This window comes from Cyprinus carpio, chromosome B3 (genome assembly GCF_018340385.1).
Source record: "Cyprinus carpio isolate SPL01 chromosome B3, ASM1834038v1, whole genome shotgun sequence".
NCBI classification, from domain to species: Eukaryota; Metazoa; Chordata; class Actinopteri; order Cypriniformes; family Cyprinidae; genus Cyprinus; species Cyprinus carpio.
Window position 1 is genome coordinate 29939512 of NC_056599.1, and position 14238 is coordinate 29953749.

The following is a 14238-nucleotide window of genomic DNA, read 5'->3' on the forward strand; positions in this document are numbered from 1 at the left end:
CAGCTTTTGGTTCCATAATCGGAGGTTACTTTCAGGGTATGTAACTTGCTCTCTGAAGATAACCTGCTCCAGATTGGCATATATAACAGTTATCTGTATAAATTATAAAACACTCTGGATCTGCATTTTCTATGATGTCTAAATTCTAAATCAAAATACATATCTGATATGTCTTAATATATAATTAGCATAAAAAATACAATATAATTCATATTCTCAAGGATTAAAGATTAAACAGATTTTTTTTTTAATGATTGCACAACCATCAATTAAGTGGCCATATGCACTAAGCATGTAAACGACTATAGAACAAAAGAAGAAGGAAACAGCATGGCGTGCTTTTTGTTTTTTTCTTATTTTTTTTTTGTATAGTGTCTTCGTCGCTTAGGTGGCCATATGCACCTTATGCTCTGAGTTGAATGAACAACTCCCGGACGTGTTTTTTTGGGTAAGCAAAAATGAACTTACTCCCGGACGCGTTTTTGGAACCACATACCTCGAGTAAGCAAGGTGCTTTCTGGAATACACCCCATGTGACATTAGGTGTGTCAAAAACACTTCAAGCTAAGGAGAAACACCTTAAAATAAAACACGTAAAATATTTGGACACTTTTAAAAATGTCAGAATTAGGGATGCAAAATATCACATTTCTGGTGGGAGATTTACCTAAAAATAAAACACGTAAAATATTTGGACACCAATTTAGTCTTCCATACTCTGAGTTTTGTGAATTTAAAAAACTAAAAACAAAAAAAACATTTTTTTTAAGTTTTTAAGCATCCACATTATTATTAAGTATGAAAGATAGATATTCAATTTAAGATTTGAATTACATAACATTAAACAGTGTTATTAAATTATTTGTTTTTAAAGATAAACTTTATGTGAATTATAGATGTTGATAAAAAAAATCTAAATATAAAAACAGGGGAAGTGATCATGCAGTGATCAATGTTTTTAAATACAATGTATCGTATGAAAAATTAATATACATTTTGAGATGAGATGTTATCTCGCTAAAGATAAGTTAACAGTGTTATTAAATAATTATTTTTTGTTGTTGTTGTTGTTGTTTTTTTAAGATTAACTTTATGTGTACATAAAACATAATGTACAAATATAATGCACAATTAAATATCCAATACTGTATGCAACAACTAAAAGCAAAAATCTTGGCCAATAAATACTGGCACATAATTGACCATACATCCCCGTTTTGAAAATCATTGCATTAGGTAACAAAACATCAAACCAAATATAATCTGCAAATAAACATCTTTTCTGAGCAATTTGTGTTATTATTTTTAACCAGCTGGTGTGATTACAGTACATTAAGGGTGAAGTTGCAAAGTAAATCACAGATAGACTCACTGGAATTGGGAAAGAAATGGAGGTAAGAAAAGATACAAAGAGTTCAGCTTTAGAAACAGACGTATTCATCTTAAAGAAAGCTTTATCCTTCTGCTAAAATCTTTATTCAAGACCTGACGTCCACACACCCACGTTTTCATGCGCATACTTTCTGCTAAACAAAAGTCAACTCAAATACACTTACTAAAACACCAACACTGTGTTCAGTCACTCCAACAAACACTGACAATCACAGGCACACTATTCCATTAACTAGAGAAAAACAGAGGAAGGTCAAGTAATGAATATAGGCAGACTTGAGAAAAGTAGAGGACGAGTGAAGAAAAGAGGTAAGAAAAGAGCAAGAGCAGATGAAAAAGCAAAAGAAAAGACAGATGGATTAATGAAGAAAGGCATTGAGGTCTGAAAGAATGCAATGGAATAAAAAGTCCTCTAGTCTGCTTGATGTGAAGGCAAGCAGCAGCACAGAATAAACTGATCTGAGATCAGACACCAGGGAAGGGCTGTGGCTCGCTGCCAGAGAGCATGCTGGGAGATTTTAGTGTACTGTCACTGGCCTCAGTTTTCTGAGATGTTCTCTTTCTCTGTCACATCAAGCAATGAAATTGTGAAATGAAGCTATAGAAGTCAAAAACTCACAGGAAGCTCACAAATGGGATCACTTTAATGTTTCTCAAAGACATCAGTGAGTTCAAATGGAGATAACATTGAAAATTAAGATTAAGTTGCTTGCTTCTCAGACTTTTTACTGAGGAAAAAAAAGTCTTCTCATCTCAGAAGTGATCTCAGTGAAGTGTCATCCATGCTCAGAACTGCCATTAAAACCAAAGTCTAGTCAGAAAGTCAGGGGTATCAATATGAACTCATTTCTCATGAATTTCTCATGAAAGGGCACTTGGCGTAATCATATCCACATTCACATTCACATTAGATGTTTCTCAAAAACATTCTTAGAAATTAGACAATCTGATACTTACAGTAATTGAGTCTCAGTGAGATTAAATGGAAATCAAATTGAGAATTTCGCTTAAGGGCCAGATTTACTAAACAGGGCAAATTAGCATTAGAGCACAATTCCATAAAAGTGCCGATAGCAGGGAAAATTCTGTTTGTGATTTACTGACAATGCACACAATAAAGAACACAGATGCAGCCAGATCATTTTCATAATGACCAGCGCAATCTACCAAGAGCAGCGCAATTTACCGCCTGCTAAGACATGCTTTTTGGGGGCATTAAATAATGGCGCAATCTGACGAGCGCAAACGTTAGTAAAGCACATTGCATGATACAGTTTAATACTCTACTCCCATAAATGTTGCATCTGAAAGGGAAACTCAGACAAATGCATATTCACTAAGGTCAGGGGCAAAAATAACTGTGTCCATGCCTTTTCAGCGTTAATTCTTCACTGTGCGTCTTTAGTAAATCCTGACAGCACTATTTTTACGCCAAAAAATGGTTTGCGCTGGCTCAAGCTGTTACTAAATCTGGCCCTGAGCTATAAAAGAGAAACCTACAGCAATACAACTACAGTTACTGTTACGAATCAGAAATTAAAAACAATTCAGTTTGAAAGATATGCTATATCAATTTTTTAAATAAAATATTTATCATAACATTTTAAGATATAACTTAACTAACATTATAAAAATGTTATTTAATACAATTATAGTAAATAGTTTATATTAAAAATAATATAAAATGAATTAATTTAATAAAAATGGCAGGAAACAGTATGAGTACATGATATAATATTTGTAATAATAGAAACTCTAGGAATAATGTAGAAACTGTGGTTATCATTGTAATTTTTTTTGAAGAGCTACAGCATATGCTACTAATAATCACATTCGTAATAGAAGGAAAGCAATAAACAAATAAATTAACTAATTTAATTACATACTACTGTACAAGGAAGTCAAGAGGAGCATGCAAACATAAATTTGCTGCTAATGTGTTTGTACCAGCTGCTGTGGCCATCTGAATGCGAGCTAATTACTTTTGTTCAGCCGTAATATCAGTCCAAAGCTTTTGTGCGATTAAATGGTGGAGAAAATGATCTTCAGTTTACAGCACGACTCCCGTGCAGATGTTTAATGGTGATTTGATTGAAGTGACTCTCAGAAAACATGTTGGCGGACAGTATGCGACAAATGTCAATTCCTTGCAAAACAGCTTCTGGGTTTACTGCCAAAGTCATTAGTGGATCCTTCAGAGTTTTGGATCTGTGAGGAACAGTGCTATTTGAAACATCAGATTCATTTACATTTTTACATAACGTGTTTACGCACCCATTTGTATCTATTGACTTTGATGTTATGGTATTTTATTGAGAACGGGAGCAGCTGATGAAGTTACTTAGTTATCTGTGCTGGCAAATACACTCGCCCATTTTAATTACAGCAATAACAGTAAATAATTGGCAATTACGAACATCTCTTGGACACAGAAGACTTTACCAAAGCTTTCTGCTCATTAAGAGAGGGATTTATGTGTCTGTTAGCATTTGAGATCAATACACATGTACACACATAACTCTCATTATTATAAGCATAATGACTGTGTTGCTCTCGACTGCAGCACATAATTGCTGCCAATAACCAATGACAGTCAGAATCAGGGTCGAAAGTAAAAAATTTTATGAATGAAAAAAAAAAAAAACATATGTTTGTATGTATCGTACATTGCATGTATGTTATTTCCTCATATATTTGTAACAAACAGAAGAACATTGAGGTTCAAAAACTCTTTCCTTCAACACAATAAACCTCAGAACCACCTAATCTAGAACTGGACCAGTCTGAACTGGTTTTGAGGACAAGTTATCACTGAAACGTCTCACTTCACAACCAGATTGGGATTGTTTGTGCAATGAAAATCCCTTTCAAACTCATTTTCAATGCTCTGCTAATTCATCTCTCTTTGTGCCAACTATTCATTTCTTTAATTCACGCACTCCTCACCTCCATTCTAGTTCATTCATTCCTTTTCTCCCTTCCTCTAGTCTTCCTCTACCACCTTATTTCTCCGCAGCCCAGTAGACAGCTTGCCCGCTCTCTCTTTTCCTCTCTATTTCCATTCTTGTCATGTCCACAGCTTATAGCGTGAAAAAAGAGGACCAACATAAAATCAGTATTCTCCTCGTGTCTGGTGCAGTGTGTGTGTGTGTGTGCCTGTGTGTGTGTGTGTGCTAGAGGGGACTGTTGTTGGCTGTTTAAGAATCCTTGAAAATAGAATTAGTTGAGGAGTCTCTCTGCAGTCAGCAAATCTTCAGTGTTAGACACACGAATCAACACGAACACACAACAATTCAGCAGTAATACCACAACATGTTAAAATGAGCTTAAAGGAGGTCTAATTAGTAGCTCCAGATGGGATCTGCAGATTTTTTGCCATTTTCTGTGCTGAGTTTGGGAGAAAACCTGTGGAACGGAATGATTCATCCTAAAATGTTGTGAGTATTTACATATTAGCACTTTTCAGTGCGTAAATGTGGACTGAAGGTTTCATTTTTCAAAAAGCTTGCAAACGCGCCATAAAAGTCGCCCATGCAACTATACATTTACATTCCAAGTCTTCTGAAGTCATACAAGAGCTTTGTGTGACAAACAGAGCAAAATTAATTTAATTCACTGATAATCTTCCTGCGAGTGAGCCGCTGCCCACTGTGAATGGATCATTGAGTCAGTGAGTAGAAACTGAGAACCAATTCAGTCTAATTTGTGAATGAATCATCCAGACCGGTTTTGAATGGCTCATGGAAAAGATTTGACTCAAAAGAACAAACAATTTACAAATCAGACAATAGCTGTGTTTAGATAGTTGAGTCAGTAAACTGAAATGGAAAGACTGAAAAGAACGGATTAACAGATTCTGTTTGCAAATGAATAATTCAGACAGGTTTTGCAAATCAACGGGTTCATAGAAAGAGTCGAGTCAACAGAATGATTCTTTTATGAATCAGACATTGCTGTCATTGGATCATTAAGTGTGTTCATGCCGGTATGTGTGTGTTCACTACTATGTGTGTGGTCTTGGATGAGTTAAATGCAGAGCACAAAATCCAAGTATGGGTCACCATACTTGGCCACACGTCACTTCACTTTAACTTTCATACACACAGTTGCTTTAGACCAGTGACCAGCCTGAGCAGTGAGCACTCATAGAGAACTGCAGAATGAAAGAAAGAGGACTTACATCTCATGGTCGTACAAGATGTAAATGAAAGTAATGAGCTATACATGCAGTCACACACACACACACACACACACACACACACACACACACACACACACACACACACACACACACGGAGTAATACTGTTATAATGGCCTCTTACTGTAATTGCCCAGAGCCCTGCGGGTATTAAAGCACTGTTCGGCCTAATTAAGTCACTTCATTCCACACCGTGACCATTTCTGTCTTCTGGCTATCCCACAATTCACTGGCTTCGAGCGGTACAGTACATGTTTGTGCCTTGTCTGTTTTTGCAAGGAGCAAAATGACCTTCAGAATTGCGGTGCGCCCTCAGGATTGGTGTGTTTGATTGGTCTGGCACAAATGACGAGGATTCTTGTTGGTTCTTGGTTTCTAGAGAATACTGAGAGCATTGTGGTTGTTTCTGCTTGTATGTGATGAAATATTCCTGAGCATGTAAATGCATATGCTCCCAATATTCAAATTAGAGGTCATCAAAATTACTCAACAACAGAGCCTGTTAGTTTCTGCCACAGAATAGATATATAGATTAATAAATAAATAAATTACATATATAAAGGTAATTGTGACTTTTTTGTTAGTTTATATCTCACGATACTGTCTAATGAGATATACAAGATATCTCGGAATTGTGAGATATAAATTCAGAATTCTGGGAAGTTTACAACTTGGGTTTTTATTTATTTTTTATTTTATTATTATTTATTTTTTTGCAACAGTAATTGCATCTTTTCCCCCCTCACAATTCTGACTTTTTTTCTCATGGTTCCAAGTTTATGTCTTACCATTTTCGCAATGATGACTTTATATGTTGCAATTCTGAAAAAAAGAAAAAAAAGTCATATAAACTAATAACTGAAAGAATGAATGTCGGAATTGTGAGAAAAAAGTTAAAATTGTACCTTTTTATTTATTTTATTTATTCCATTGCATAAACAAGCTTCCACATTAAAAAGATGGAGATCACCCACTGGAGGGGAAAAAAAGCTTTTGAAAAACATTCATTGTAAAGACAAAACACACTAACTGAACTATCCCTTTAAACATGCATTTGATTCAGCTAGAAAGGACCCAAATTCATTTGTCCCTTGGTGCATGTGAATCATTGCCATTGGTTCTGTGAGAGTAGGGGGTCAGACTACGGGATAATGAGGCTAATTATAACTCGGAGGACAAATCAAAACTAATCTTGATTCAGCGGGGGACCGAATCACAGTTAGTACTGACTCTGAGGCAATATCCTTAACCTCTGGAACTCTATCAGACAAAAATAATTTTTTCTACACCCCACAGGGTGAAGACATGAAATCCTACTGGTCGCCAGATTGAAGTTGCGAGTTCATATCAGCTGTTGGGACTTCTATTATTTTGTCCTTTAGGTGCAAGCATCCCCTGAGATCAAGCAGATTTCTGAGATGACAAAGCAGAGATACTGTAACTGAAAACCGCTATTCAGTGAAAAGCACAGGAACGCAGTCTCCCTCTCCTTTTCTGCTGACTGAATGAACTGAACTGATTGACCTCAGAAAGAGAATGACTCTGCATGTGCTGCATAATATATATATATATATGTGTGTGTGTGTGTGTGTGTGTGTGTGTGTATGTGTGTGTGTGTATAAATGAATACTTTTATTCAGCAAGGACACATCAAATTTATCAAAAGTGATGGAAAAGTAACAGACCTTGTATAAATGTTACAAAAGATTTCCGTTTCAAGTAAATGCGGTTCTTTTATTAAACTTTTCTATTCATCAAATAATACTGAAAAAAAGGTAGCACAATTTCCACAAAAATATTAAGCAGCTGTTTGCAACATTGATAATAATAAGAAATATTTGTGAGCAGCAAATCAGTATATTAGAGTAATTTCTGAAGGATCATGTGACACTCAAGACTGGAGTAATGATGCTGAAAATTCAGCTTTGCATCACAGGAATAAATTACATTTTAAAATATATGACCATGGACCACAAAACCACAGTCATAAGGGTCAATTTCATGAATTTGTCATCTGAAAGCTGAATCTTAAAGTTGTCCAAATGTAGTTCTTAGCAATGCATATTACTAATCAAAAATTAGGTTTTGATTTATTTACGGTAGGAAATTTACAAAATATCTTTGACATTAAAGATTAAAAAAATAATAAAATATTTTTGGCATTAAAGAAAAATCGATAATTTTGACCCATACAATGTTTTTTTTATTTGTTTGTTTTTTGTTTTTTTACTATTGCTAAAAATATACCCCAGTGACTTAAGACTTAATGAAAATAGAAAACTGGCATTTTAAATTGTAATAATATCTAACAATATTCCTGTTTTTACTGTATTTTTGATAAAATAAATGCAGCCTTGGTGAGCATAAAAGTCTTCTTTCAAAAAATTACAAATTCTCCAGAGCTCAGCTGCTTTTCAAGGACTGTGCGCAAATTTAGGGCATATTACTGTGTATTTAAGAACCGTTTTAGACTGGTCTCCCAGTGGACCTCTGCCACAGTTCTGACCTCATTTAGGAGGTCAGGGATTGGTTAATTGAAGGTGAGACTCCTGGTGCAACACAGTGACCTTATCGTCAGTCTAAAGTTAGACTTTTCCCTCGCCTGAGCCAAAGTCTGAGCAAAAAATACTCACCTTAAAATGCTACAAAGTGCTTAGAATAGATCAGTTGCACGCATTTGGCTCAGCTTTGCCAAGATACCAAAGTCTGCAATCAGAAGAGATTTCAGTAAACAAAAGCACCATAAAAGTATCATGAAAGTGTCTCTTCTGAGGCTACATGACAGATTTGCATAAGAAACAATCTTTATTGTGCACATTATTAAATGTACAAATGTTGAAACCTAAGAGTATAAGGCAAAAAACAGGAAGGCTAGAGATACAGCATACAATCCCACATGTTCAGACATCTGCTTTTTTCACAGATGTAGAAATTAGCGCCACACTCTTATGCAGAATACTGTATTTACACACTGCCATACCAAATAATGACTTCTTAACAGAAAACCTCTCATGTTTATCTGTCCTGCGTTGATATTAACATGCCAGCTAATGGGTCTGTGCTGCGTGTCTGTCCATTAGCATGCGGCTCAAAGTGGATAATTAGCAGGTGTTTTAGCATCATGGATAAAATCCAAATCAGATAAACACACAAACACACGTTTACAAAAGGCTTGGCATTCAACACACACACGTATTCATTTTAAACACTCCTGACACCCACACAATGTCGCTGACAAGAACACAAACAAGAGAGCGGGATTTGTTTCTTCCTAATGGTGACTGAGATATATACAGTATATATATGTGTGTGTGTGTGTGTGTACATGCATATATAAAACACTATTATTTATTTAATATTAAAGTGTGCTTATTTCCACAATTTAGATTTGCTCAAAGTAAATCTTTACAGAATAATACTTAATTTTTAAAAAATTTATAATTTAATAATCTAGAAATTAATATCCATTTTCCATGCTGTACATTATAATGCTATGATGGCTAAATTTACTTGCAGAGTTTAAAATGACTGACTATAATTTTGGTATTTTATTTATTATTTTATTTTACTTTATATTATTTTATTTCATTTAATTTACACAAAATAGTATAAATAGTATATCTATTTATTAAAATATATTTATTAAAAATCTCAACAATATGGACAGCATTATTTATTGGTTATGGACATAACATGAACATAATTATTACCTAATCAGTATGTATGTATGCACACTTTTTTTTTAGGAATCTTTAATGAATACAAATTCAATACAATACAAGTCTTTACTGTCACTCTTTCTGTATTTAATGCATGCTTGCTAAGTAAAAATATTAATTTCTATAGTTTTTGAAATTTACTTTGAAATTTAAAATGACTTTTTCAGACAAAATAGTATAAATTGTATTAAGCTCAATAATATCAATTAAATATTTTATATATAATTATTTAAAAAATTGATCAGAATTATTTATTGATTATCAACCATTACACAAACATAATTATTACCTTATCAATACTGGAAAATAAGTCTAAACCTAATCATGATCCACCCTTAACAAAAACCTCATAAATTAAACAAGTCTGATGAAGACGTTCACAAGTAAAGCTAGACTGAAATCAAATCCATTAGTATTGTACTGCAGTGGTCTGCTGTAGCGCTAAGAGCAGAGGCAGTTATCAGACCGCCTGACCTTGAATGAGCATGTGATCAGGTGTGAATGGTTAAAGGGAATCTAAACCTGAATTTGTGGGAAATCTAGGGGTTCTGACAGCTCAAATATTGAGTTATGACTCAGAATCAGCCTCCTGCTTTGTGAATGTGACTGGAAGCAGAAATCTGTGACACTCTTCTGTATGTGCAGCTGTTCAATATGTGGCCACAAATGTGCTTCTGTACGTGTGTGCATTCAAACAGATGTGTATATGCAGTCACTAACATTAAAGGAATATGACTTCCTTTCTCCCGTGGAATGCAAAGGTGAAATTTTCTAAACCATTTTATAAAGCAGATGTCTGAAAAACAGACCACTTCAGTCATTTCTTGATCATTTTCACCTCTGTTAACTAAAGACTTGAAGCCTTGAAATATAATTTGTATGAACAGTTTTTATGATGCTGTCATTTAATGTTATTATAAATAAATAATTACAAGTTATTTTTGTCATGTGGGTCTAAAATGACATGAATGTGAGTAAACAACGCATATCTGCACAATATCCTCCAAATCACAAGTCACTTCAGCTTTAATTAGTATGCACATGTCGTTCTGATGAGACATCGGCCGTAATTGCTTTGATCGTCTTACGTGAGGCCTCTAATGTGGGGCTGAAATAACGCAGACCTCACAAAGTCTCAATTAATCTATCATTTCAAGGCTGTCACAACAGTACAGCGCATTATTTTATCTCCAGAAAGCCTCAATGAATGACGTGTGTGTGTGTATGAGAAAGAGAGAGAGGGAGAGAAAGAAAGATAGACAGAAACAGATTGCAAGAGATAGGTGGCTGTTGAGTTTCATCTAAAAGCTGCCCACGTATGAGAGAAATTCAGACATACACACACCAACACTGCATTCTCTATCTGCCAATACTCAATTAGTGTCAGCTGTCCAATCTTGACTGCTCTCACATCCAAAAACACACATATACGCAATTACACACACACTCAATCTCTGTCTGTTCATCCAAGATTGTTTGAGCAAACACACAGCCAAAGCACACACAGTTAATGGCCCATAACTATGAAAAACAAATTCAAATTCAAAGAAACAACAGAAAAAGTTTCATATTATTTGTTTAAATCTTCCATAATGGCAAATCTTAAAGTCTCCTAACTAGGGATAGTTCAACCAAAAATGAAAATTCTGTCATTAATTACTCACCCTCATGTCTTTCCAAACCCGCAAGACCTTCATTCATCTTCGGAACACATATTTAGATATTTTTGATGAAATTCGAGAGCTTTCTGACCCTCCCATAGACAGCAACTGAAATGTGCAAGGCCCAGAAAGGTAGTAAAGATATCATTAAATAGTCCATGTGACATCAGTCATTCAACCTTAAATTTGTGAAGCTCATTTGAACGTGCATTGAAGACTGACACAGAAGAGAAGAAATTGTTCAATAAAGTAGTTATGTTTGTTTTATTTGCACACACAAAGTATTCTCGTAGCTTCATAAAATTAAAGTTGAACCACTGATGTCACATGGACTATTTTAACGATGCCCTAACTACCTTTCTGGGGCTTGAACGTGTCAGTTGTGTTGGTGTTTATGGAGGGTCAGAAAGCTCTCGGATTTCATCATAAATATCTTAATTTGTGTTCTACAGATAAACTAATGTCTTACAGGTTTGGAACAACATGAGGGTGAGTAATTAATGACAGAATTTTCATTTTTGAGTGAACTAACCCTTTAATTTGAGGCTTTAAGTCGACTTTAACTCTCCTTTATGTGCCCAAACATCTTTAAGCAAGTCATGAACACATTATTTATATCACTGCAAAATGTAAACTATGTCATAACCCATCTCTGATCTAAAATATAATGCATACAGTTATGCATATTATAAACATCAACATCAAGATAGTCTGTAAAGCTGCTCTGAAACAATGTGAATTGTAGAAAGAGATATATAAATACATTTGACTTGACTTGTTTGGTGGACCATTGGCAGACAAGGGGAGCATTTCAAAAACAGTTAAACACAATAATTGATATGCACCAGCTTGTGCGATGGCTGCAGTAAGTGCATTAAGTCCACAAGGACGTCCAGTGCTTTATTTGTCATTTTAGGTTTTGGAAGGGAGCTCACTTTGTGGGCTCCAGAACAGTTTTTTATCAGTCTGTGTGGCATTATGTTACCAAAAAAGTGTGGACTCACAGATGGACCGCACCTCTGGGACAGAATCGTTCCATTTGGTGCCGCTAGCAGTGCAGAAATTAAACATTTCACCTTTAAATCAAGACGACAGCATGCAGGAAACACACCAGAGAATATACACGAAAAGAAAGACTAGTTCAAAGAATCGCACGGTTTAAACTGGCAATCTCTGGTGGACGGTTTATCTAGTCAAAAGGGTTAAATGGCCAAAAATGTGCAAGAGACTGAGCATGTGTGACTGATTTGGTTCATTAACCAGAGCAGGCAGCCTGCAGGAGTAATGCATCTTTTACTCACACAATCACACACTCATGCACACTTTGTGCCATCACTGCAGAATGGCTGTAATCTTTTTGGTATGCTATCCTTTTAGGTAACACGCTAACCCCATTCCAGGAGTCCCCACACACCCTGACAGCATGTATCAGAGAGTATTTGTACCCAAAGAGATGAAAAAATGCTGAATTAGGAAAGTGACATAAAGGTAAATCAACTGATGCAGATGACAATTATTACGGGAATATTATTTGGCACAATGTCGTTTATCTCAGTACTTTTATAGTAGAATCAGCATCAGTTTATGAATGAGATCGATATGCATTCAGAGAACCGAACTAAATAGAAACGACACTCCAACATCAGAGATGGACAGAAAGAATTACAGAAAGACAGACAGACAGAGAGATAAATATACAGATGGACAGATAAAAGGACAGAAAGATAGAATGACTGATATACAGAATGTATATCAGATAGAAGGTTAAATCACTTTTTAATGAGCGATTAATCAAGTTCATCTGCATGTGTCTTCATAAAACTCTCTGCAATCTTTTATCATTTTACAGTCCCATTTTCACTAGATTTGATCTATTACATTTTCAGGAATGCTCTTCAAGCTCTCTCATCACACACACACACACACACACACACACACACACACAGTGCGGAGGGCTGGCAGAGCTCAGCAGTGGTTTGTGAATGGGATATTACATGAAGATGATTTTGCAGCCACGCTGACTCTGATATGAGACAATCTTCTGTGTATCTTCTAACTATCTTAGTCTTCCTTATACTTGATAATTGAACATTTTTTACCCCAGTTTTCATTGTACTTTCTGTATTACTTCCTTTATGGCTCTCGCACTTGTTCTCCTTTCTGTCTCCATCCCATCAAACAGTTCCTTGATTTATCATCACTTAACACTTCCCTGTGTGGTAGCAGAGCATGCCTGGAGTCTTACCCGCTGTAGAGTGAGCTGGAGTCCTGGGTTCAGCTGGAGGTTCAGGTCTGCAGAGGAACGAGACCGGCAATGCACAGACAGACAGCAAACTGAACTGGAGCTTGAGCACACCAAAGAGAGAGAGAGAGGGAGAGAGAGATAAACAGAGAGGGAAAAAGAGAGAGACAGAGCAGGACAGAGACGGAACACTGACTAGTTGGAGGTGAGATGAAGGGGAGAGAGAGAGTGTGAGAGGAAGATAAATGGACAGAGAGAGAGAAAGTGAGGGAGAGAGAGACAGACAGACAGAGAGAAGGGGAGGGGCTTAAATCGGAAAGGAGGGACCGTGCAAGGCCGTAAGAAAAGCAGTGAGAATCAGTGAATGAATGAAGGACCGACTCAGTGAATGAATGACAGAAATTAAATGACCAAATTACCTAATGAAGGAATGAACAAGGGAATAAACAAATGAGCTAAAAACAGACATGAATAAACAAATTAATGAAATAATGAACAAATGACCTGATGGATGAATGAATGAACAAGTGAGTGGACAAATTACTAATAAATTACCAAAAACAAAAAAAGCCTAACTTTTCTAATCATTTCAAGATGATATGAGCACCATGCTATCCACTTTCATCTAAATGAGAAACAACTGAAAATTAAATCTCCTGAAATATGAAACAACAATCCAGAAGGCTCTGAGCAAACTCCAAGGAAAATTATTTTTGAGGAGGTGATGAAACACAAGGATTAATCAACCAGAACCTGCACAAAAAGACAAAAAGTCGCTAAGCGTAGAAGAATGACTAGCAAACACAAGGGACGAATCCCCAGGAGGGGTGCAGAGAGCAGCAAATTATTCCAAATCATAATAGGATGACCCAGAGGCACAAACACAATTATTTCTAAATTGCATAAAGCATAAACAAGATGCTGAATGTGTGAGCGAGTTTCAGGCAGAAATAAATGTAATTTATCTTCAAGCATGTATATTGTGCCTGTTGCTGCCCGTTACAGTCCAGCAAATGTGCTCCAAT

The 14238-nt window shown here is 35.7% G+C and overlaps 1 protein-coding gene across 1 annotated transcript in view; it reads right to left on the minus strand.

Moving 5' to 3' along the window:
• The window catches only part of LOC109060208 (parvalbumin, muscle-like), a 38235-nt gene extending 24794 nt beyond the window's left edge, over positions 1 to 13441 (minus strand). The window contains exon 1 of the mRNA XM_019077362.2: positions 13217 to 13441. The gene's annotated coding sequence lies outside the window, so the exon portion shown is untranslated. The remainder of the gene's footprint in view (positions 1 to 13216) is intronic.
• Between the last annotated feature and the right edge of the window lie 797 nt (positions 13442 to 14238).